Consider the following 25,294-nt stretch of genomic DNA (forward strand, 5'->3'; position numbering starts at 1 on the left):
ATTCACAATAGTCTCAAAAAAATAAAATAAAATACTTGGGAATCAATCTAACGAAAGAGGTGAAAGACCTGTACAATGAAAACTACAGAACATTAAAGAAAGAAATTAAAGAAGATCTCAGAAAATGAAAAGATCTCACACGCTCTTGGATAGACAAAATTAATATTGTCAAAATGGCCATCCTACTGAAAGTGCTATACAGATTTAATGCAATTTGTATTAGAATTCCAGTGATCTTCTTCACAGAAATAGAAAACCAGTTGTGGAAGAACCCAATATGGCAGCAGTTGTAGCAGTGGCAATGGTAGCAGGAGGATCCGCTGTCCTGTAAACTGTCCCCCTGCCCCCCACTCCCCGCCACTTCCTCTGCTAGGTGCTCCTCCAGCCTGACTTCCCCTATCTCCCACCTTTCCTGGCACCACAGAAAAAGCAGCTCAGGGAAGAGAAGGGAGGGAGGGTGGTGGGAGCTAGGACACAGGAGCCTCCCAGTCAGATCAAGACCCAACATGAGGGAAAAGGGTCGTAGGAAGAAAGGTGGGACCTGGGTGGAGCCTGCCAAGACGGTCTTAGAAAAATACCCCAATGCACCCGAGAGTCATAAAGAAATTCTTCAAGTTATGAAGGACTAAAAGAAATCAGAAGTGGGACTTCCCCTCTTGCCTACCTGAATGCAATGCTACACACAAACTCCCGAGGTGAAGAGGGCATCTTCTATAAAATTCCAGGTAAAATGGGAGTATACACTTTAAAGACAGATGTACCAGATGGGGTGAAAGTTATCAGAAGGTTCAGAAGAAAGCAGTGGACAGTCAGATTCCCAGAGTTCTGAGAACAGCAGCATCAGCCAGCAGTGATGGTGGCAGTGACAAAGAGGGAAAAAAAGACCAGGTGGAAAAGGAAAGTATCATCTAGACTGTCACAGCCGTGCTCCCCACATTCAGGCTGCCTATCACCCAGCATTCCAGCAGGTAAAGTGATTTCTCCATCACAGAAGCACAGCAAGAAGGCACTAAAGCAGTCTTCAAAGCAGCAACAGCAAAAGAAGCAGCAACAGCAATGCAGGCCAAGCATGTCCATCTCCTCCAACCAACACCTTTCTCTCAAGTCTGTCAGAGCAACCAGTGATTCTCCCACTGCCAAACCTGCAATAAGGGAAGGAAAGCAATCTGATGGACAGTCAAGTAGCCCCCAGAACTCAAACTCCAGTTTTTCTTCCTCAGTTAAAGTGGAAAGTCCCTTACTAAACTTGGGAAAGAAGTCTTTCCAGAGGTCTGACAGACTCCACATAAGGCAAATGAAAAGGACTAAATGTGCTGATATTGATGTTGAGACACCAGGCTCCATTCTAGTTCACACAAATCTGCTAGCACCGATCAATAAACACACCTTTTCATTCCTTCCTGGAGATTGCCAACAACTTTTACTAGTTCCAGAGGTGGATCGACAGGTTGGTCCAGATGTTTTGATGAAGTTGAATGGTTCAACCCTTAATAATGAGTTCTTCACTTCAGCAGCCCAAGGCTAGAAGGAAAGACTGTCAGAAAGTGAGTTTACACCTGAGATGCAGGTGAGAATTTGACAAGAGATTGAGAAGGAGAAAAAAGTGGAGCCATGGAAGGAACAACTCTTCAAAAGCTGCTATGATCAGAATTCTGGGTTGACCCTTGAAGATTCAAAGAAATTGACAGCTTCCCCCAGTGATCCCAAAGTAAAGAAAATCCCAGGTGAGCAACCAAAATCTATGCTTCCTTCAGAGGCCTCTTCTGTCAGAAGAGTCCCGGTCATTTCCCAATCAGAGTGTAAAGAAGACGCAGTACAAAGGCCATCACCAATCAGAAAAGAAGAACACAGAAGCCAAGATGAGGCACAGCTAAGTGCCAAATTCACAGAGCCGCTTCATGTCTCGGCCACCAATACAAATGAACTTAGTGGCATTTTTCCCATCAAGTGCCTAAAGGATGAAGATCTCTTGAAGCAGAAACCAACTGCCTCTGCTGAACAGGAACCTGAGAGAGAGAATTATCTCACCACAACTTCTAATTATAATAAAAGTGAAAGCCAAGAAGCTTTAGTTACATCCCTAACCAAACCCAAGAGTTCTGGGCTAGAAAAATCAATAATGAAGCCCACAGCAGATGCAGGACCTCAGGAGACCAGTATCAAAGAACCTCCCACAACTCATGTTGATCAGAGCCCAGAAAGCCTCAAGAGAAAACCTCTCACTCAAGAAGAGGTCCCTGGAAGCAAGAAAAGGCCATGTGTCACTGAGAATTGCCAGCAACCATTTCAGGTCTCGCCACAGCCCTTTCTCAGTAGAGGAGACAGAGGTCAGGTGCGAAAAGTACCACCTCTCAAGATCCCGGTCTCCAGAATCTCCCCCATGCTGTTTTCCAATCTCCATCAGAACAGGAGCCAGAACTCTTGCAGACATCAAAGCAAAAGCCCAGCTGGTCAACACACAGAGGGCAGCTGCTGCAGCTGCCTCAGTTGCAGGGACCATTCCAAGACCTGGTCCTGGGGGTGGACAAGGTCCAGGAGAAGGTGGTGAAAGAAAAACTGCTAGAGGAGGGGGTTCAGGCTCAGACGGAGTCAGTGCAACTGGAAAGAGCCTCACACCGGAACCTACAGGAACTGGAAGCAGGGGAGGTACGAGATCGCTTTTACCCTGTGGTCCAGAGACTCAGCCCCAACCTGAGACCAAGACCCCAGGCCAGGCACAGCCTCATAGTGTCTCTGGAGCACAAGTACAGCAAACCCCCTGAGCACCTCCAGCACCTGCCATCAGTGGAGCATGCACAGGTGTCCCATCACCAGCCCACAAAGAGAAATTGAACAATGAAAAACTGAACCTGCCAGGGCATCAGTCACAGTGGCTTCCCCTAGCCACTCTCTCAGGAGCTTTGCCCATTTATTTTGTAGCTGATGGCACAGTTGAGCCCAAAGCTGGTTGTAGTAAGAATTCAACAAACCCTTCAACCTCAGCAAAGACAACTTCTAGTGCTGCAGTGGATACATCCCCCACCCCTTTAACATCTTTATTGACAACAGTCACTTTAGAAAAGCTTCCTTTACCCCAGGTCAGTGTAACTGTAGCATCTGTTGGGTCAGCTCTGTCCTCAAGCATTTTGTCAGCAGCTTCTAGCCTTAAAACTCCAGGAACTTCAAGTGTGAATGGGCCCATTTCAAGATCAAGCTCTAGTAACCCAGCTAATAATCCTTTAGTTACTCAGCTGCTCCAAGGCAAAGATGTTCTCACGGAGCAAATTCTGCCTAAACCTCTCACCAACGTTGAAATGAAAACTGTTCCATTGACTACTAAGAGGATAAAGGGATGAGAGCACTCACAGGTACCAATATAACAGAAAATAGGGCCAGAGAGGAAGTTAATGAGAGACAATCCCATCCAACTATCCAGCAGCTGGGGAAAACCTTGCTGAGTAAGCAGCTCCCCCAGGTTCCAAGGCCCCTGCAGCTCTTTTCAGCTAAGGATCTAAATAACTCTAGCATCAACACACACCAGTACTAAGAAGGACTGAGTAAAACAAAATGAGATCAGATCCTTCAACTCTCACCCAGAGGGTTGGGAGGTGGAGTGTTCTCTCACTTGTGCCGCCTTGGCAGTTTAACTGGCTCACTCAGGTTTCCAGTTAGAAGACATCTCCACAAGCCAGAGGTTCAGGCTGGGATTTGCTGGCAGAAGGACATCCAAACCTGCAATGGCAGGTCACTCTTTACTTAACACTTCCACCCATGCCAGGGGTTCAGAGAGCTTTAGGAGGACCCATTCTGTAAATCCTGAAGACCACTTTTGTCTTAGTAGCCCCACTACTAGTGTGAAAATGATTGTAAAAATACAACACGAGACAGTAGCAGCAGCAAAGAAGATGAAACTGATGAGGAGAGTACAGGCGATGAATAGCAATCTGTCTTGGTGAAGGAGGAGCCCCAGGCTTCCCAGAGTTCTGGCAAGTTCAGGACCCCACAGTAGGGAAACCCAAACCAACAACAATTGCTTAGCTAACAAGAATGTGAAGGCCAAGAAACCAGTGAATGAGCAAACCACTTTAAGCAAAGGGAATTACCTATTTGCTAGAGGTCAAACATTTGATGAGAAGACCTAGTCAGAGATTTTATTCAGGGAGTACAGAAACAAATGGCTCAGCAGTAAGAGGTAAGACAACGCGAAGCAGCCCTGAGCTGCTCAATTCTACTGCTCTTTCTCTGCCTGCAGACCGTCCCACCCATCAGCCTCTACTCCTTTCACCACTGCAAACCCCCAAATTATATGGAAGGCCCACACAGATAGGGACAAGTTACGAGGCATAATCAGTGTCTCCACTTCATCAGACATGGACCATAACTCTGCTGTACCAGTAGCCAGGTATCTAGCAATGTAGGTGATGTCATGTCCTTTTCAGTGACTGTCACTGCCATCCCTGCTAGCCAAGCTAGGAATCCCAGCAGCCATGGCCAGACAATGCCTATTCCAGCCTTTCCTGAAGAGAATACATTGAGGACTTGCCTTCAAAATGTTACTGCCAGTTCAAAGCCATGAATGAAACTGCAGAAACTGTTAAACCAAACATAAAGGACTTTGGAAAATGATTTTCACACTAGAAACAAGGTAGCCTCTTTTCCTCTTCCAGCCCTTGACCTAATGTTACATAGTCAGCTGTTGTCAGAGGTGGTAGACAGGCTCTTCCATGGCACATTGGCTCCTTCTCTGCAACCTGTTTTGCCTTTCAGGCATCTAAGGAGATTGGAGTGATTTTAATAAATCTTACCTTAAACACACATGTGCACACACAGTACAAGACATTTTTGTTGTTTTAGAGAATGTGCCTCCTGATTTGGAATTAATTGCTGTCTGTCCTCTAAGGATGCCTAATGTAAAGGGGCTTTGGTGAATACCCAAGGAATGTCTGGAAAGGAAGAACAGCTCCAAGTTTTTGTTCTTTCTTTCTTTCTTTTCTTTCTTTTTTTTTTTGGGGGGGGGGTTGTTATTGGTCTTTGAATCTTTTTCTAGTGACTGAAAAGTTTTGAGTATGTACTATTTATATCATGGTTAAAAAACATTAAAGAAAAAAACGAGTTTACCAGAATTTGGTATGGAATAGGAGATTGTCAATTTGTATTATTTGCATATCAATTTCAAGTCTCCTAATTAGAAGGGTGTAAAGTAAAAACATTAGTGCAACCTAGTACAGTTGTATTTGTACTTAATATTCAAGATGTGATACTTAATAATATTCAGAATAATTTAAACCTATTAAATAAGTTACATTCCAGATTAGGAGAAAGGAGGCAGTAACCTCTTTTGCCCATTGTGCTATCCACCCTGCCCACTCCACCCCCTGCATCATAATCTCTTAAATACGGAAATTAACTTAGGGAGTTTTTCATTTTTCTTTTCTGGTTCTTTTGTTGAGGCCCAAGACCAATATAGGATTAATATTTGTGTTCCACTCTCAGGCAAGACAATTTAATATCCTTTATCTCCCCCTTTTCTCCTTTTCCTCTAGCACACACATAACTAAACTATAAGAAAGGGTTCAAGGGATCCAGGGATAAGAAGTTCTCATGTGAAGGACCAGTAGGAAACAAAAACCAGGGTTCTGCTCCCAGACTTTGAGTAACATGATTAATCCTAGTGAATTTAGAAAGACTTGCTGGTTACAGCCTATTTACTCCCTTGCCTTACTAGTAGCACTGAGGCCTGGTCTGAGTGCTAGAGTTTTTGCAGAATTGAACTTGTGCTAAAAAATGTCAGTTACCAGTTTGAACTGATGAAGGTGATTTTCCCACTCTGTTCCTTTCTTGCCAGAAAGCTTTTCCTCCATGGGACTCTTAATCTAAGAATGGAAGGACTATAGTCAGGACAGGAGGAAGGCAGCAGGGATTTTCAGGTCCTTTCTAGAGGAAAATACATCCTGCTTCTTACCCTGGACCCAGGCTCCTGCACAGAGAAATCCAAGCATTGCTATTTACCAGATTCTCCTAAACAATAATATCCAGCTCAATGTTTGCATTTAAGAATGCTCCAAAACCAAATTGCCAACAAGGTACATTGCTTCAGACTCAACTAGATGAGAGTCTAGATTCTCTTATATTGGTAGTAAATTAAACATGAATCAGTTTATTAATTGTTTCAAACAATGGTTTTAAGGAGAAAGTCATTCATTTTATAAGCTGAGCAGAAAAAAAATACATTACAGTCTGACCCTTCCAAAAGAGTGTGGTACTCCAGTACCTTTAAATCAATGTTTATCTTAGCTTTTGATTTGTTTTGCCTTTAAATTCTTTCTGAAATGTTTTAATAAGTGTAAAGCTCCCTCCTTGGCTTATCAGGTGTCACTGCTCCCATGACTAGTCAGACAGGCCTGAGCACTTGCTTTCTTTGTGCCCTCTCTAGCCTTCAGGTAACCTCCACTGCAGGTCATCTCAGTCTGATTTTTAAATGTTCTAAGTTGTCCAATAGAATGTTCCCTGAATCTTAGAGATTTTTGATTAATCAAAATTCTTCATCCTGTTAAATGGAAAATAAAGCCAAATAACCTGGAGTTGTTTCCCCTGCTTCAGTTCCTTAGCCCCTGTGCACAGGATACTGAAGCTATCTGGGGTAATCTATGTAACATTTTAAAGAGTAAGAGCTGGCCAGCGGGACATTTTTCTTGGGTCAGGGAAAAGCGTGCTCAGATGGGTTGGGAAGGCAACTGAATATAGATGGTTCAGAACTTATCTCAGATTTAAATAGCCAAAGGAAGAACTTGTTGCCTTCCAGGTGAAGGTGTAATGTCATTCATATTAATGACCTGCCAGTCATCATCCTAACTGTTTATTATTGCCTTCCTCCACCTTAAAGATCCTTAAAGAACCCTTTGTTTAAATGATTTGTTATAATGGGAGTGGGGAGGGGGGTCCTTTGGTCATTATACTGCTATTTATTTCTGAAATTCCCTGTCAATAAACAGGGGCATTTTTTCTTTGACAAAAGATCACATCATAGCAAGGAGGGAAAGTCTCCGCACTACATTACAATAGTGTGCTAAGTGAAAAACTTGGCAAAGAACAGTTTTCAGCTCAATTTATGGAATAGTCCAAAGAGACTGAGAAACGTGATGATAGGCAGGTACCTTTCCTACATGTTTCAATACCTACATACCTATTGATAGAAAACAGTAGGTAAGACATTTCCTAAAGTTGAAGCAATAGCTTCACAGAGTCTTGGTTACTTTATTTTTTTTAATGCTTTACATTTGATACAAATATTAAAGCTTTTAAAAACATTAAATATTAAATTAAAGGTAAAACAAATCAAAAGCTAAGATAAACATTGATTTAAAGGTACTGGAGTATCAAACTCTATTGGAAGGGTCAGACTATAATTAAATATTTTTAAAATAGCTTTTCAGTAATATATTTTAAGTAATATATATTTTGATATCTATGTAAAAAGTGACAGTCGAAGACTGAATTTCTTATATATGGTATGTTTAATGTAGGCCCTCACTGTTTAAGGTACAAATTATTCTAATGGAAGTTACTCTAAAGACACTCAGATTATTTCCAAAAGAACAAAAACAGAAAACAAAAATGCAATAAGGGGAAATTTTATTTATAAGAAAATTGACTTACTTTCCACAAGCTATTTTTCCCCCCACTGGCTATAAGGTTTATACAGACTGGTTTGGTAAATGCTAAACTTTTGTGTCTTTTGCCTTTTTAAAGGAATTGTTAACATTGGAATTGAGGGTATATACAGAGAAGTTGGTGTCAACACCATTTAATAAGTCATATTTCTTCACAAACAGAGAAAAATCATTTCACTTAAGAATTTCAAGTATTTGCAATAAATATCTGTATATAGATTGTATGTATTCATATATTCTTATTTTTCATTTTATTATTAAGTAAAAGATAATTTAAAATGAAATTGAAAAAAAAAAAAGAAAGAAAAGAAAAGCGGTTGTGAAGTTCATTTGGAAAATAATAGGCCCAGAATAGCCAAAGCAATTCAAAGTGAGAAAAGTGGTGCAGGAGGCATCACACTACCAGACCTTAAATTAATTTACAGAGCTGTAGCAACCAAAATGACATGGTATTGGCACCAACACAGACGTGGAGACCAATGGTACAGAATAGAAGGCACAGAGACAAATCCACATAAATAGAGTTATCTCATGGTCGGCAAAGGCACCATAAACGTACACTGGGGGAAAGATAGCTTCTTCAACAATTTGTGCTGGGAAACTGGAAATCCATATATCCATATATATTAAATTAAACTCTATCCTCCAACCTGCACAAAACTCAACTCATTGTGGATCGAGGACCTAGGTATTGGAACAAAGATCTTGCACTTCCTGAAGAAAAAGTAGACCCAACTCTCCATCATGTTGGCTTAGCAACTGACTTACTCACTAGGAAGATTCCTAAAGCACAAGAAGTAAAATCAAGAATCAATAAATTCAATGGTATCAAACTAAAAAGCCTCTTTACAGCAAAGGAAACAGTGAAGAGTGTGAAGAGAGAACCTACAGAATGTGAGAAAACCCTTGCTACCTGTACCTCAGATACAGGGTTAACTTCTAGGATATACAAAGAACTCAAGAAACTTAACACCAAAAACAAACAAAAGAAAACCACAAATAACCCAATCAAAAAATTGGTCCAGGATCTGAACAGACCCTTCTCAAAAGAAGAAATATGAATGATCAATAAATATATGAAAAACTGTTCAACATGTCTAACAATTAGAGAAATGCAAATTAAAAAAACACAGATTTCATCACACTCCAGTCAGAATGGCCACTAACAAGAATATAAGTGACAGTGAATGTTAGTGAGGATGTAGGGAAAAATAATATGCTCATACATTGTTGGTGGGACAGAAAACGGGTACAACCACACTGAAAAGCAGTATAGAGATCTCTCAAAAAATTAGGAACCACCATTCATATCCCACTCCCTGGTACATAGCCAAAGGATTTAAAATCAGCATACTACAGTGACACAGTCACATTAATGTTTATAGCAGCCCAATTCACAATAGCCAAGCTATGGAGTCATCGTAGGTGCCCTTCAGCAGTTGAATGCATTTACAAAAATGTGGTATATATACACAATGGAGTATTACTAAGCCATTAAGAAGAATGACTTTATGACATTTGCCTATAAATGGGTGAATCTGGAGAGTAGCATGCTAAGTGAAATAAGCCAGTCCCAAAACGTCAAAGGTCAAATGTTTTCACTGATATGTGGAAGCTAACCACAATAAGGGATTGGGGGTTGGGGGAATCCAGCAGATTAGACAAAGGACAATAAAGGCAAGAAAGGGGGAATAGGAAAAGATTTTGAATACGTCACAGTTAATGCTGCCATTGTAGACATCCACATGAATGGGATTCTAATTAGAATAAGACATAATCCATGCTTTTACAATTATATCAAAATGGATTCTACTGTTATGTATAACTAGAAAGAACCAGTAAACAAAAAAAAAGGAAAGAGACTTTTTAAAATGTTACTTGAGATGTACGCTTGTGCCAGACCTACCAAAAATTAGTAAAGCTGGATAGGTTCTTATGTGGAAGTGCCTAATAATAACTGTCCCCAAAAAATCTAGAGTCACATGTTGTCCTGAGTTTTAAAGACCGGCTGAAATGCTTTTCTACTGATTGTTTCCACAATAGGCTTTTTGGGGTTTTTTGTTTGGTTGGTTGTTTTGTTTTGTTTTGTTTTTTATTTTTGTTTTGTTTTGTTTTTTTGGTACAAGGGATTGAACTCGGGTACTCAACTGCGGAGCCACATCCCCAGCCCTATTTTATATTTTATTTAGAGACAGGGTCTCACGAGTTGCTTAGTGCCCAGCTTTTGCTGAGCCTGGCTTTGAACTTGAAAACCTCCTGCCTTAGCCTCCCAAACCACTGAAATTACAGCCATGCCTCACCCGCACCTGGCAATAGTAATGCTTTGCTCTCTTGTTGTTGCCCGAGCATGATTCCTGCCCTCTATATGCCTTCCTCCCCAACTGCCACCATTGACCTGTGGACTGCCCTTAACTGTCCATGTCCCACTTGATTTTAAAAAAGGACTTCAGGTCACTTCTGCACCAACTTTTTCCTCTCTCAGCAGGAAGTAGCTTAGAGTTGTCTTCACCCATTTTTCCATAGAAATGGAACATAGACATTGACAGGAAATGTAAGAGTTTTTCACTTTATGCTTTTAATATTGCCCTTGCTACTCTGCCACTGAGACTTATCTTAAAACAAACTCTTTTCCCTTCTTCTCTTTCTCCCAAATTAACAAGTACATCACAATTACCTTACAGGAAACATCTGGAATGTAGCATTTAAATATCTTTAAAAAAAAAAAAAAAAAAAAAAAACCAACTCTGTTCTCCCTAGTGGGATGTGAAAAGTAGAAAGTTTGGAGGTTCATTTTCAGAATTTAGTATTTAGCCTTAATTGGGATGTAAATCCAATTGTGGTCATTTTAATTATAGCCCTTCCCTTTATCCACCCCAATTTTAAAATTAGCTAATCACTTAAATTGTAATACTGATCTCCTCCTATCAGAGCAGGGGGCAGGGGTGCATTAGACATAAAAGCAGATGCACTCCCTACCCAGGTATGCTTGCTTGCCAGATTTTCTTTCGTAGCACATCATTTTGCAAAAATAAAGTTTGCCTTGTTGAGTTACTTTCAAGCACATATTTGAGTCCTTGTGGCATCCTGGTATTTCAAAAAGAGAGAATCATAGCCTCTGGGACAGGAGTCCCCTGTGCTTCTCCTTTGCTAGAAAATCGTTAAAACTTCTTTTTCTCCAAAGCATGTCCTCCTTATTGTATTGGCATTGGAGCAAGGACCAAGCTTTCAGGAGAACAATTGCCTGGCATGTGAGAACCTGGGTTCAATCCCCAACACACACACAAACACAGAGAGAGAGAGAGAGAGAGAGGAGAGAGAGAGAGAGAGAGAGAGAGAGGGGGGAGAGAGAGAGAGAGAAATCTTGTATGATTTTATTCACATGAACTATCTAGCAAAGGAAAATTTAGAGAGACAGAAAATCCAGTTAAAGCACCCAGGAGGATGGAGAAAAGACATTTTACTCCCCCACCCAGTGAGCAGCCCATGAAGACAGCCTCACCTTTAAAGTCATTCTCACAGAGTTCTTCACACCTGATTTGTTACAGAGCACTTTCCTCTGTGAATGTTCGATGTACTAGATCATGACAAGGGACAGTGCCCAATCTTGGCATGGGAGTCCCAGTTCCCACACAACTAATAGTAGAGCATCCACTGGAGATTGGATTGGTGGCTCCCATCTTATCTATTTACAGCTGATAACAAGAAAGAGGACCTCCCCAGGGCAGAGGACCTGCCTTCCCCCACTCCAGTCCTTCCCAGGCAACCCCTACCAGCTGGGCTTTGTTAATCACAAACATGGCTGCTCCTCTGCACTGAAATGCAAAACTCTTTTTATAAAACCTTTGAGCAAATGAGACAAGAGGGGACCACAAAGCTCTGAGTGCAGAGTGACAGTGTGGTGAAAAATAGTTTATCAGCAGCTTTATCATCCCAGGTTCGTACCCCTGCCCCTCCTCAGAGATGACTAGATGTTAAGTAAACAGAGATGGGACCTTCTGTTGCCCTGCTTTCTATATGTTTATTTTTTGCCAGGTCCTTTTGATACCAGTGTTGAGAATCATGTTCAGGGCCTGTTTCCCTGTTGAAGATTGAACACCCAAGAAATGCTGAGGCAAGAGCAAAAAGTTTTATTTAAAAGATCTAATAGAGGGAGAGGGACATAGTCTCCTCTGTAGAGAAGGGGCTCCAAGTTATGCCTGAGGAAGCAGAGTGTCCTGCCCCTTTTATAGATTTTATATTTCCTTTGTTCTTATGCTCCTTCTGCCTCTTATTTTGCCTTTGTGACCAAAAGGTGGGCCAAACAGTGAAAAAGGAAACTTCCTGGGGTAAAGGCAGGAAGGGAGTGGCCCAGGGGTCATTTGTTAACAACTCCTTGTGGGGAGGAACAATTTCCTGGAGGCAGGTAGCCTTGGCAACAGTTTGGGGAAGGAGGCAGTGCTCTGGAGGTATTAGCATTTATTTCCTCTTGAATCAGCCCCCATCTTCCTGACACAATCATTCATTATCTACAGGAACTGTCTGTCCCCCCACACTTTCACAAACTAAGTAAGACTAGACAAGTACTCTACCACTGAGCTACACCCAGCCTTTATTTCTTACCTCTTAAACCTGTCTTGCAAGCAAAATATTCCTTTCCTTTTTGTCAAGGCTAGCACAACATTTGTTCAGTTTCCTGAATGGGATAGTGAGAGGATTGGAAAAAAGACAAACAGAAACAAATATGGAAAAGGCGGAACCCAGTCAAACTAGTGATAGGAGCAAACTGACAATGAGCAGGTTCTACAAGTTTATTATATAGATTTAAAAATCAGAAGGATTTACTGTGAGGAAACTTCTTCAAGATAAATAAAACAAAGTTGTGAGCAAAACAGCCCAATTAAAGCTTATCAGCTTGCACCTGTATCTCTTCTACTTGTGGGAAGCTGGCATTTAAACTCAAGGCTATTGAGCTGATAAATTCTGTGGCAAGCACAGAATCCTCCCTCTTAACCATCAAATGAGCAGTTTTCAATTGACACCTTTCCACTGAGAAATTCCCAGGAAAGGTGTCACCTCCATCCAGGGCGGTTTAAAGCAATGACTCATTCACTGCTCCCAACATCTCCCCCTTTTTTGTTTTTTAAGCACAAGTGATGGGCTGTTATTTGAAGTTCTTGGATGACTTGTCTAAGGATTCGGCAATGCATTATTACAACACAAAAGAGAATGAGTAGCAAACATATTAATTACAAAAATGCACTATACAAAATGTTTTAATGTATTTCCATGATTAAAACCATTTAAATCATTAAGTATTTGTTCAGCAAAAGATGTAGGATCCACGAGATTATTCCTGCTTTCCTGAATATCCTAAATGTGATGATATAACTTCATAAGGTCTAGACTTTCATTATTTCTGTGCCAAATGGCCATAATTTTTAACCTTTTCCCAATCGCATTTGGAAGCATTATACTTAGCAGCTGAAACACAAATAAATCTGTAGCCAGCACAGCATCAGTCTCTTTTTAAATTTGGGTGTGGCAACCTCATTTTCTATATTTATGACAGTAGCTTCCAAAGTATTTAATTTAGTCTCAATCAATATTTACCTCATTGTCTAGGGCTCTGGAAGTATTTTGAGCTGAATTATTAGGAAAATGAGCATTTTGAATATCTTGGGACAAAGCTACAACAGACATCACTGTAGAAACCAAAATAGATATCAAGTACAATAAGACCAATAGCATGCTAGGGTCTATTTAGCTGGGCATTGCATATGTTGCAGGACTTGAACTCCAGCATGGGAATATCAGGGCTCTGAAATGTTAGCTGGGATTAAAACAAAGACAGTACTCCCTTTCTTCTATTATACCTAGTGATGCATTTGGACAGATTACATCTTTGGCAAGTTACATGATATCTTTCTTCAATTTTTTTTTTTTTTTACTCTTACCTTTCCAGAAATTAAAACATAAGGAGTTTGGACACAGGTCTGTACACGATAGCAGGAAGTTGCTTTACATTACTTGTGTGCAAAATCAAGTAGGAGGCTGTCTGCATCACTGATGAAATCTGAAGCAACTATCAAACACCATAGAACTTTTTGCATGCCACCACTACTATAAGTCAGGATATGACTAACAGATCCTCCAGGAGTCATGTAATCCTGATGTGAGTGTTTCTTATCAATTATAGGAGACCAATCCAAAATATATTTTCTTCTGCCAGGGGCTTTATGTCATACTGGCAGAATACTAGCACTTTCCATCCATTTAGGAAAAGGACCCAATCCTGATGTAATATGATTAGAGCAATAAGGTATTGGTGGATGCTCCATGTTAAACTGTGTTGTCATGGGGGAGTCCCATTTTAGAAACTTTCCAGACGTAAAATTTTGAATCTAAGGTGCCAGTGAAATTGACTACCCTGGCTCTCCCAGATGCTGACTTTTCCTCTAAGTCTTTTCTTAAACAGCCAGCATGTTGATCATGGGACAAACATATAAGTAAATTCCCACTATATGCAGTATAATTAAATCCAATTGAATGAACAGGTGTAATATGTTTATCTGAAAAACCTCCCATCATATGAGTATCATTAGTAAGTACTGGAATGAATTCTCTAATCCACATAGCTGGGTGTACTAAAGGTGGATCTGGGAAATAGGTCCAATAAGTTTCTCCATGAACTCCACTTACCTGACAGTTCAATAAAGCCAGCATAGCCACAAACACAGTGGTGGAAACTCAGTATCTCTCTGTTGTTTGACTGTCTGATCAGTCTGATGCATCAGATTCTTCAGTTGCCTGTACCGTGACTCAAAGTCTTCCATAGTGATGGTGAACAGCACATCAGATACCCAGATAGTATGAGCTGTGCCTTCTGGAAAAACACAAGAATGGCCTCTGCCCCATATTATTACAGAATCTGGTCCATTCCTTTGACCCATTTTTAAGTTTCTCTACCAGACTAGACCTGACAGGCCTACTGTAGTAGGAGCCATGTGTCACTCAGCAGTAGTGGGACCTTTAACATCATAATTTTAAAAATTTAAAACAAAGAGAGCATGATTTCAAAAAGTTTTGTGGGTTTCTATCTCCCCCTTTTTGTTTTTGTAATTTAATTTAAGTGACAAGTAAGCCCACTCCACAATAGCATGGCCTTGGGGATTATAAGGGCTACCTATTCAGTGATTAATATGATATTGGTCAAAGAACAGCTGAAAAAGGAACAAGTATAAGATGGGGAATTATCAGTTTTATTTTGTAGAGGGCAGCCCAGCACTGCAAAATCAGCTAAGCAATGAGAAATGACTTGATGGGTATTTTCTCCTGCCAAGAAGTAGCAAAAATGAAATGAAAACAAGTGTCAATAATAACATGAACATAACACTCTTAACCAAACTGAGGGATGTGAGTTACATCCATCTATCACAATTGGTTTGGCGAAAAAAAAAAAACATGGAGATTAACCCCAGTTGGTGAAGCTGGAGTGTAAACTACAAAATAAGGACATTGACAAAAAATTTGGAGAGCATGTTCTTGAGTAGTATTAATTTTTTGTGCAAAATGGAAGCATTCTGATGACGTCAAGTATCAGAGACTTGAGCAGTCATTTGGAGACAACTGTTGACAGGCTGCAACAAGATGATCAGCCATAGTGTCACCCGATGTTAAAGAACCTGGAAGTTTCAAATGAGTTCTAATGTGACCAATAAAACAAGGATACTAATGCCCTTTAATTGTTTTTTGATGCACTCAAATAAATGAAATAACTCTTTTGACTGTGTATGTCTAATGGTAACTGTTTCAATGTGCATAGTGACTCCTATTGTATAGGCACTATCACTATAAATATTAACTGATTCATTAGCAAAATGAAGTAAGGCATAAATGAGAGCTTGAAGCTCTGCTTGCTATGTAAAGGTGTAGGGAGTCTGCACCACCTTAGTATGAGCATGGCTACAGAAACCAGCTTTTCCTAAACTGGAGTCATCGGTAAACATTGTGACTGCCCCAGCTATTGACTGAGAATGTACAGTCTTTGGGAAAAAATGAGATTATTGTAGAAAATTAATTAAGCTTATCATGAGGATAATAATTTTCTACTTGGCCAGAAAAATTATCAAACCTACTTGCCAAACATTTGAAGATTGCCAAATCCAATTCTGTTGTGGAACTGAAAGTGATACTACAATAAAAGGAAGGCTCAGCTCCCACTTAACTGTTGTATTTAATAATAATCTGAGCTACCATATTATGAAATGGAGCCAGTATAAATAAAAGTCAGTCTTATATCTTGTTTGTCATATAGGTAATGGTCTTATTATCTTAAACTAACTTAGGTTGTTTTATTAGAAATTGTACTTACGTAAGGCATTAACCGGCAGCAATTATAAACTTCATAAGAAAAATACAAAATGAAATTAACAAGAGTAAAAACATATTTAATTTGTACAATAACTATGAAAAAAAACATAATTTTTTTGGTAATTTCAAATTTTACTTAGTTATATATAGTATTTTTGTTTACTTTAAGATTACAATAATACTTATAACAAAAATTAATCTTTTGAACTTAACTTTAAATGATTTAAATGGTTCTCTTAACATGGAATAAGGTGAGAGTCTAAACTTAGGTGAGATGTTTTATTTTTGAAACTAATCTTTTAACTTTCTTGAGTATTACTTTATAGTTTCTATATATCATTTTTTGAATCAATATGAATTAGTTAACATAATTTAACATTATATCAGAAACATGAATCAAACAAGTTAAGAAAGGTTTTAACCTCTTTTTTTGTGGGAAAGTAGCAACATATCTTTATATCCTATATTGTAAAACTTTAAATAAACCAGGTTTTCTATTGTCTTTTAAAATTGTGTTTAAGTTTACCTCTCAGCATAGAGTAACACAAAATTTTATAACTTATGACATTATTTTTATCTAATTTAAAGTATTAAGTGACATTAATAGATTTTTAACTATATTTGTTATTTATTTTATTTAAGTCTGTACCACCATTACATAGAACTTCAGTTTGGAGAGCACCAACTTGGGAAAATGTTCCTTTAAATCTTATACTTTAGGACTTGTATACTTGGGAGATAAGTATACATTTAGAATATAAGGAAGGCAGGTCAGCATCACAATTACACTGATGTTCTTATATTAACAAAATTTAGATTTCAAAAAAAATTTAGAATCTGGAATGTAGTGTAATACTTTAAAATAACCGTTGTCGTTTAACCTGAATTGTACAAACCTTAGTATCTTTAAGACTAGTTTCTCTAAGTAATAAAACTTAACAGACACAAGAAATTATTTTCTTGAAATAAGAGTAGATTGATGTTTTAAGAAATCCTTATTATTTTGGGGGGTTCATCCCTGGAATGCAAGGATGGTTTAACATCCGTAAATCAATAAATGTAATCCATCATGTCAATAGATTTAAGCATAAGAATCACACGGTTATTTCAGTTGATGCAGAAAAAGCATTTGACAAAATACAACACCCCTTCATGCTCAAAACACTAGAAAAAATAGTGCTAGTAGGAACATACCTGAACATCGTAAAGGCTATTTATGCTAAGCCCATGGCCAACATCATTCTTAATGGAGAAAAACTGAAACCATTCCCTTTAAAAATGGGAACAAGACAGGGATGTCCTCTTTCACCACTTCTATTCAACATTGTCCTTGAAACTCTAGCAGAGCAATTAGGCAGACCAAAGAAATTAAAGGGATACGAATAGGAAAAGAGGAACTTAAGCTGTCACTATTTGCTGATGACATGATTGTATATTTAGAGGATCCAAAAATCTCCTCCAGAAAACTTCTAGACCTCATCAATGAATTCAGCAAAATAGCAGGCTATAAAAATCAACACGCATAAATCTAAAGCATTTTTATATGCAAGCGATGAAACAGTTGAAAGGGAAATGAGAAAAACAACTCCATTTGCAATAGCCTCAAAAAAAATAAAATATTTGGGAATCAATCTAACCAAAGAGGTAAAAGATCTCTACAATGAAAACTACAAACCATTGAAGAAAGAAATTGAGGAAGACCTTAGAAGATGGAAAGATCTCCCATGTTCTTGGATAGGCAGAATTAATATTGTCAAAATGGCCATACTACCAAAAGTGCTATACAGATTCAATGCAATTCCAATTAAAATCCCAATGACATACTTCACAGAAATAGAGCAAGCAATCATGAAATTCATCTGGAAGAATAAGAAACCCAGAATAGCTAAAGCAATCCTTCGCAGGAAAAATGAAGCTAGGGGTATCACAATACCAGAACTTCAACTATACTACAAAGCAATAGTAACAAAAACGGCATGGTATTGGCACCCACATAGACAGGTAAATCAATGGTACAGAATAGAGGACATGGACACAAACTCAAATAAATACAATTTTCTCATACTAGACAAAGGTGCCAAAAATATGCAATGGAGAAAAGATAGCCTCTTCAACAAATGGTGCAGGGAAAACTGGAAATCCACATGCAAAAGAATGAAACTAAACCCCTATCTCTCACCCTGCACAAAAATCAACTCAAAATGGATCAAGGACCTTGAAATCAGACCAGAGACCCTGCATCTTATAGAAGAAAAAGTAGGTACAGTCTTCAACATGTCAGCTTACAATCAGACTTCCTTAACAGGACTCCCATAGCACAAGAAATAAAAGCAAGAATCAATAACTGGGATAGATTCAAACAAAAAGCTTTCTCTCAGCAAAGGAAACTATCAGCAATGTGAAGGGAGAGCCTACAGAGTGGGGGGAAATCTTTGCCAATCATACTTCAGATAGGGCACTAATCTCCAGAATCTATAAAGAACTCAAAAAACTCTACACCAAGAATACAAATAACCCAATCAACAAATGGGCTAAGGAAATGAACAGACACTTCACAGAAGAAGATCTACAAGCAATCAACAAACATATGAAAAAATGTTCACCATCTCTAGTAATAAGAGAAATGCAAATCAAAACTACACTAAGATTCCATCTCACCCCCATTAGAATGGTGATTATCAAGAATACAAGCAACAACAGGTGTTGGAGAGGATGTGGGGAAAAGGTACACTCATACATTGCTGGTGGGGATGCAAATTAGTGCGGCCACTCTGGAAAGCAGTGTGGAGATTCCTTAGAAAACTTGGAATGACCCACCATTTGACCCAGCTATCCCACTCCTTGGCCTATACCCAAAGGACTTAAAATCAGCATACTACAGAGATACAGTCACATCAGTGTTCATTGCTGCTCAATTCACCATAGCCAGATTGTGGAACTAACCTAGATGTCCTTCAATTGGTGAATGGATAAAGAAACTGTGGTGTATATATATATATACAATGCAATATTACTCAGCTATAAAGAAGAATAAAATTATGGCATTTGCAGGCAAATGGATGAAATTGGAGAATATCGTGCTAAGTGAGATGAGCCAATCTCAAAAATCCAAAAGACGAATGATATCGCTGATAAGCAGATGATGACACATAATGGGGGGTGGGAGAGGGGCAAGAATGGAGGAAGGAGGGACTGTATAGAGGGAAAAGAGGGGTGGGAAGGATGGGGGGAAGGAAAAAATAACAGAATGAATCAAACCTCATTACCCTATGTGAATGTATGATTACACAAATGGTATGCTGTTACTCCAGGTACAAACAGAAACAACATGTATCCCATTTGTTTACAATAAAAATAAATTTAAAAAAAGAAATAAATTCTTATTATTTTAACATATAGATGGTTAAACTTTTGTTTTATATCAGTACATTAATATTTGACTTGTGTCTGGGGAAGAGCAATTTTTCTTTTCTCTCTCAGTCTTTATTTAGGAAGTCCAATTAGCATCCTGAATTGTGGCAGAAGTCTGTAAAGAGACCTTATCTATATTTGTAAACAGACCACATGCCAGAAGCTCAGCACAAAGCCATCCTCATAGATTAGAGACTTCTTTCTTTTAAAGCGGAAAAGCCTTAAATAACGTTAGCTGATTGTGTTAATTTTATATAACCGATTTAATTACATTCAAACTTTTTGAAATTTATCCTCTACAAATCTTCTTTACTTTACTTAGACATTTACAACTTTTTACTTTACCAGACAAAAAAACCTTTTAGACCCTTTATATATAAATCATATCTGACAGAATCTTAACTCCTGGCAACTCTATTGTCACTGAAGACTCAGAAACAAAGGACTCTCAATCCTTTTCCATTAACCAATTTATGAAAACACATCTAATGTTTAAATACATTTTAGTTAAGAGTGTTTGGCTTTAAATTTAGAAGTCAATGTTTTAGCATTTTAACTTTATAAATTAATTAGATGTATCCTTTAACAAATACATTTATGAAGATTCATCCTATTTATAATAAATCTAATTTACTTATTTTTTAACTGTAAAAGCAAAGATATCAAACAATTGCAGTTAAGAGTATTAACCAGTCCCCAAGCCGAGGTAGGATGCCATCGGGCGGAGCTGACCTGCTAGCCTGTCCCCCAAGCCAAGGTCAGATACCACCTGGAGTAGCTAGCCAGCCCACCTGATGCCCAAGTTGAAGTCAGACACCATCCGGCAGAGCTAGCTGGCCCACGGTCAGACACCTTCGCTGAGCCTGCCTGCCTGGCCCCCTACTGCAGAGGGACACTGCACTTGCCTCTGTGCTGTCTCAGCGCACCCTAGCTGGGGCTCCCCAGCTTCTTTGGAGGCTGGTGCAGGCATTTTGAATTATTCCTGAGGGCATGGCCTTTGGAAGGGCAGCTCCCTTCCTGAGACACCTACAGGAGACTGGAGGCCCTTTGACAGGACTCAGGATTCAAGAGGAGGTATTGAGAGATTCAGGGCTAACTCAGAGCAGCTGGGTGAGTCTCTTCCACTGGGATAGGCTCCCTGGATGGGTCCGTAGTCTCGGAATGCTGTGAACTTCATAGAGTAGAATTGCCCAGTGAGACTCCACCGCTGGAGCCGTGAATCCAGACAACCAGGAGCATTGTAGAGGAGGACCACCTTGCAAGAGGCTTTGGGGCAGAGCGAGGATCCCAGACCTGGGCAGTAGGTCCAGTCCCCAGAGAACATCATAGAGGAGGGTCGCTCAGAGAGAGTCCCTTGCAGGGCCAGGACTACAGACGAGGTGGTAGTTCCATGCCCCAGGGAACATGGTAGAGGAGGGCAGCCCATCGAGAGTCTCAATCTCAGGGCGAGTCTCCCTGTCCCAGGAGGTAGGTCAGACCCCCGGGAATGTCACAGAGGTGGGCTGCCCAGCCCAGGTGGTAGTTCTGGACTGAAGGGAACTTCTCGGAGGAGAATTGCCCAGCGAGATGTCCCCACCAGGTGAGACTTTCCTACTGGGCAAGGCTTTCCCAACATGGTGGTAGAACCAGAGACACAGGCCCAGACCAGCCATGCCCCAGCTCACAGTTTAGTCCCCCTTTTGACTGACCATCAGTCAACAAGTGGAGGTGCCTCTTCCCACCAGCAGGAAATATACCTCACCTGAAGGCCAACACCCCCAGGGGGGCAGCTTCCTTGTGTATCACTGCAAGTTCCTCCAAGACTTCAGGCTACTGAAGACTAGGAGGCGAGTTATTAGAAATCTACAGGGACTCTATAAGTCAATAGAGTTTTACTACTAGAGGGGTAGATACCTGACCAATATGAGAAAACAAGGGAAGAAAATGTCCCAAACAAACCTAGAGGCTACATCAATAAAATCCAATGACAGCATGGCAGAAGAAATGTCAGAAAGGGAGTTCAGAATGCACATAATTAAAATGATCAGAGAAGCAAACGATGACATGAAAGAGCAAATGCAGGCTTTGAATGATCACACCAATTGACAATTAAAAGAGCAAATGCAGGAAGCAAAAGATCATTTCAATAACGAGTTAGAGATATTGAAAAAAAAACAGACAGAAATCCTTGAAATGAAGGAAACAATAAACCGAATTAAAAACTCCATAGAAAGTATAACCAATAGGATACAACACCTGGAAGACAGAACCTCAGACACTGAAGACAAAATATTTAATCTTGAAAACAAAGTTGAACAAACAGAGAAGATGGTAAGAAATCATGAACAGAATCTACAAGAATTAGGGGATATCATGAAAAGGCCAAATTTAAGAATTATTGGGATTGAGGAAGGCTTAGAGAAACAAATCAAAGGAAGGAATAATCTATTCAATGAAATAATATCAGAAATTTTCCCACATCTAAAGAATGAAATGAAAAATCAAGTACAAGAGGCTTATAGGACTCCAAATATACAAAATTACAATAGACCCACACTAAGACAATACCCAACATACAAAATACAGACAGAATTTTAAAGGCTGTGAGAGAAAAGAATCAAATTACTTTCAGGGGGAAACCAAAACAGACATCAGCAGATTTTTCAACCCAGACCCTAAAAGCTAGAAGGGCCTGGAACATTTTTCAAGCTCTAAAAGAAAATGGATGCCAACCAAGAATCTTATACCCAACAAAACTTACTTTCAGATTTGACAATGGAATTAAATTTTTCCATGATAAACAAAAGCTAAAAGAATTTACAAAAAGAAAGCCAGCACTACAGAATATTCTCAGCAAAATATACCATGCGGAAGTGATGAAAAACAATGATGTAAATCAGCAAAGGGAGGAACTAACCTAAAGGAATAGCCAAATAAAGGAGAAACCAAGTCGTGTCAAAAAACAAAAATGAGTCAAATGACCAGGAATACAAATCATATCTCAATAATAACCCTGAATTTTAATGGCCTGAACTCATCAATCAAAAGACATAGACTGGCATACTGGATTAAAAAGAAAGATCCAACTATGTGCTTCCTGCAAGAGACTCATCTCATAGAAAGAGATATCCACAGACTAAAGGTGAAAGGATGGGAAAAAAACATACCATGCACATGCACTCAGCAAAACAGCCAGAGTACCCATCCTCACATCAGATAATGTGCACTTCAAGCCAAAGTTAGTCAGAAGGGATAAAGAAGGACATTACATACTGCTTAAGGGAAGCATAAATCAGCAAGATATAACAATCATAAATATCTATGCCCCAAACATTGGCTCATCCATGTACGTCAAACAAATTCTTCTCAATTCCAGAAATCAAATAGACCACAACACAATAATACTAGGTGATTTTAACACACCTCTCTCACCACTGTACAGATCTTCCAAACAAAAATTGAACAAAGAAACCATAGATCTCAATAACACAATCAATAATTTAGAATTAACAGACATTTATAGAATATACCATCCAACAAAGAACAAATATACTTTCTTCTCAGCAGCACATGGATCCTTCTCTAAAATAGACCATATTCTATGGCACAAAGCTACTGTTAGCAAATAAAAGAAGATAGAGATACTACCTTGTATTCTATCAGATCATAATGGATTGAAATTAGAAATAAATGACAGAATAAAAAACAGAAACTTCTCCAATACCTGGAGATTAAATAATATGCTATTATATGATGAATGGATAACAGAAGACATCAGGAGGGATATAAAAAAATTCTTAGAGGTAAATGAGAACAAAGAAACATCATATCAAAATCTCTGGGACACTATGAAAGCAGTACTTAGAGGAAAATTTATTTCATGGAGCGCATTCAATAAAAGAAGAAAAAATCAACAAATAAACGACCTAACACTACAGCTCAAAGCCCTAGAAAAAGAAGAACAGAGCAACACCAAAAGTAGGAGAAGACAGGAAATAGTTAAAACCAGAGCCGAAATCAACAAAATTGAAACAAAAGAAACAATCGAAAAAACTGACAAAATAAAGAGTTGGTTCTTTGAAAAAATAAACAAAATTGATCAACCCTTAGCCACACTAACAAAGAGAAAGAAAGAGAAAACTCAAATTACTAAAATTCGGAATGAACAAGGAAATATCACTACAGACATGAATGAAATACAAAACATAATTAGAAGCTATTTTGAAAATCTATATTCCAACAAAACAAAACCTCAAAGACATCAACAAGTTTATAGAGACATATGAATTGCCTAAACTGAATGAGGAGGACATACACAACTTAAATAAATCAATTTCAAGTAATGAAATAGAAGAGGTCATCAAAAGCCTACCAACAAAGAAAAGACCAGGACCAGACGGGTTCTCAGCCGAGTTCTACAAAACCTTTAAAGAAGAGCTCATTCCAATACTCCTCAAAGTGTTCCATGAAATGGAAGAGGAGGGAACCCTCCCAAATTCGTTCTATGAAGCCAATATCACCCTGATACCTAAACCAGATAGAGACACATCGAGGAAAGAAAATTTCAGACCAATATCCTTAATGAACATCGATGCAAAAATTCTCAACAAAATTTTAGCAAATCACATACAAAAATATATTAAAAAGAGAGTGCACCACGATCAAGTGGGTTTTATCCCAGGGATGCAAGGTTGGTTCAACATCAGGAAATCAATAAATGTCATTCACCATATCAACAGACTTAAAGTAAAGAATCACATGATTATTGCAATAGATGCAGAAAAAGCATTCGATAAAATACAGCATCACTTCATGCTCAAAACACTAGAAAAAATTGGGGCAGTGGGAACATTCCTTAACATTGCAAAGGCCAGCTACGCTAAGCCCATGGCCAATATCATTCTAAATGGTGAAAAACTGAAAGAATTCTTCCTAAAAACTGGAACAAGGCAGGGATGCCCTCTTTCACCACTTCTATTCATCATTGTCTTTGAAACTCTAGTCAGAGCAATTAGACAGACCAAAGAAATTAAAGGGATATGAATAGGAAAAGAAGAACTCAAACTATCCCTATTTGCTGATGACATGATTATATATTTAGAGGAACTGGGAAATTCCATCAGAAAACTTTTAGAACTCATAAGTGAATTCAGTAATGTAGCAGGATATAAAATCAATGCTCATAAACCTGATGCTTTTTTATTCATAAGTGATGAATCCTCAGAAAGAGAATTTAGGAAAATCACCCCATTCACAGTAGCCTCGAAAAAAATAAAATACTTGAGAAATTAATCTAACAAAGAGGTGAAAGATCTCTACAATGAGAACTACAGAACACTAAAGGAAGAAATTAAAGAAAACCTTAGAGGATGGAAAGATCTCCCATGTTCTTAGATAGGAAGAATTAATATTGTCAAAATGGCCATACTACCAAAAGTGCTATACAGATTCAATGCAATTCCAATTAAAATCCCAATGACGTACCTTACAGAAATAGAGCAAGCAATCATGAAATTCATCTGGAAAAATAAGAAATCCAGAATAACTAAAGCAGTTTTTAGCAGGAAGAGTGAAGCAGGAGGTATTGCAATACCAGAACTTCAACTATACTACAAAGCGATAGTAACAAAAACAGCATGGTATTGGTACCAAAACATACAGGTAGATCAATGGTACAGAATAGAGGACATGGACACAAACTCAAATAAATACAATTTTCTCATACTAGACAAAGGTGCCAAAAATATGCAATGGAGAAAAGATAGCCTCTTCAACAAATGGTGCTGGGAAAACTGGAAATCCATATGCAACAGAATGAAACTAAACCCCTATCTCTCACCCTGCACAAAAATCAACTCAAAATGGATCAAGGACCTTGAAATCAGACCAGAGACCCTGCATCTTAT

The 25,294-nt window shown here is 38.8% G+C and overlaps 1 pseudogene; it reads left to right on the top strand.

Annotated features, from left to right (window-relative positions):
• The first annotated feature begins 506 nt into the window (after positions 1 to 506).
• Positions 507 to 4,605, top strand: LOC124979422 (putative Polycomb group protein ASXL2; annotated as a pseudogene).
• The last annotated feature ends 20,689 nt before the right edge of the window (positions 4,606 to 25,294 follow it).

This window comes from Sciurus carolinensis, chromosome 3, assembly GCF_902686445.1.
Source record: "Sciurus carolinensis chromosome 3, mSciCar1.2, whole genome shotgun sequence".
Taxonomy (NCBI): Eukaryota; Metazoa; Chordata; class Mammalia; order Rodentia; family Sciuridae; genus Sciurus; species Sciurus carolinensis.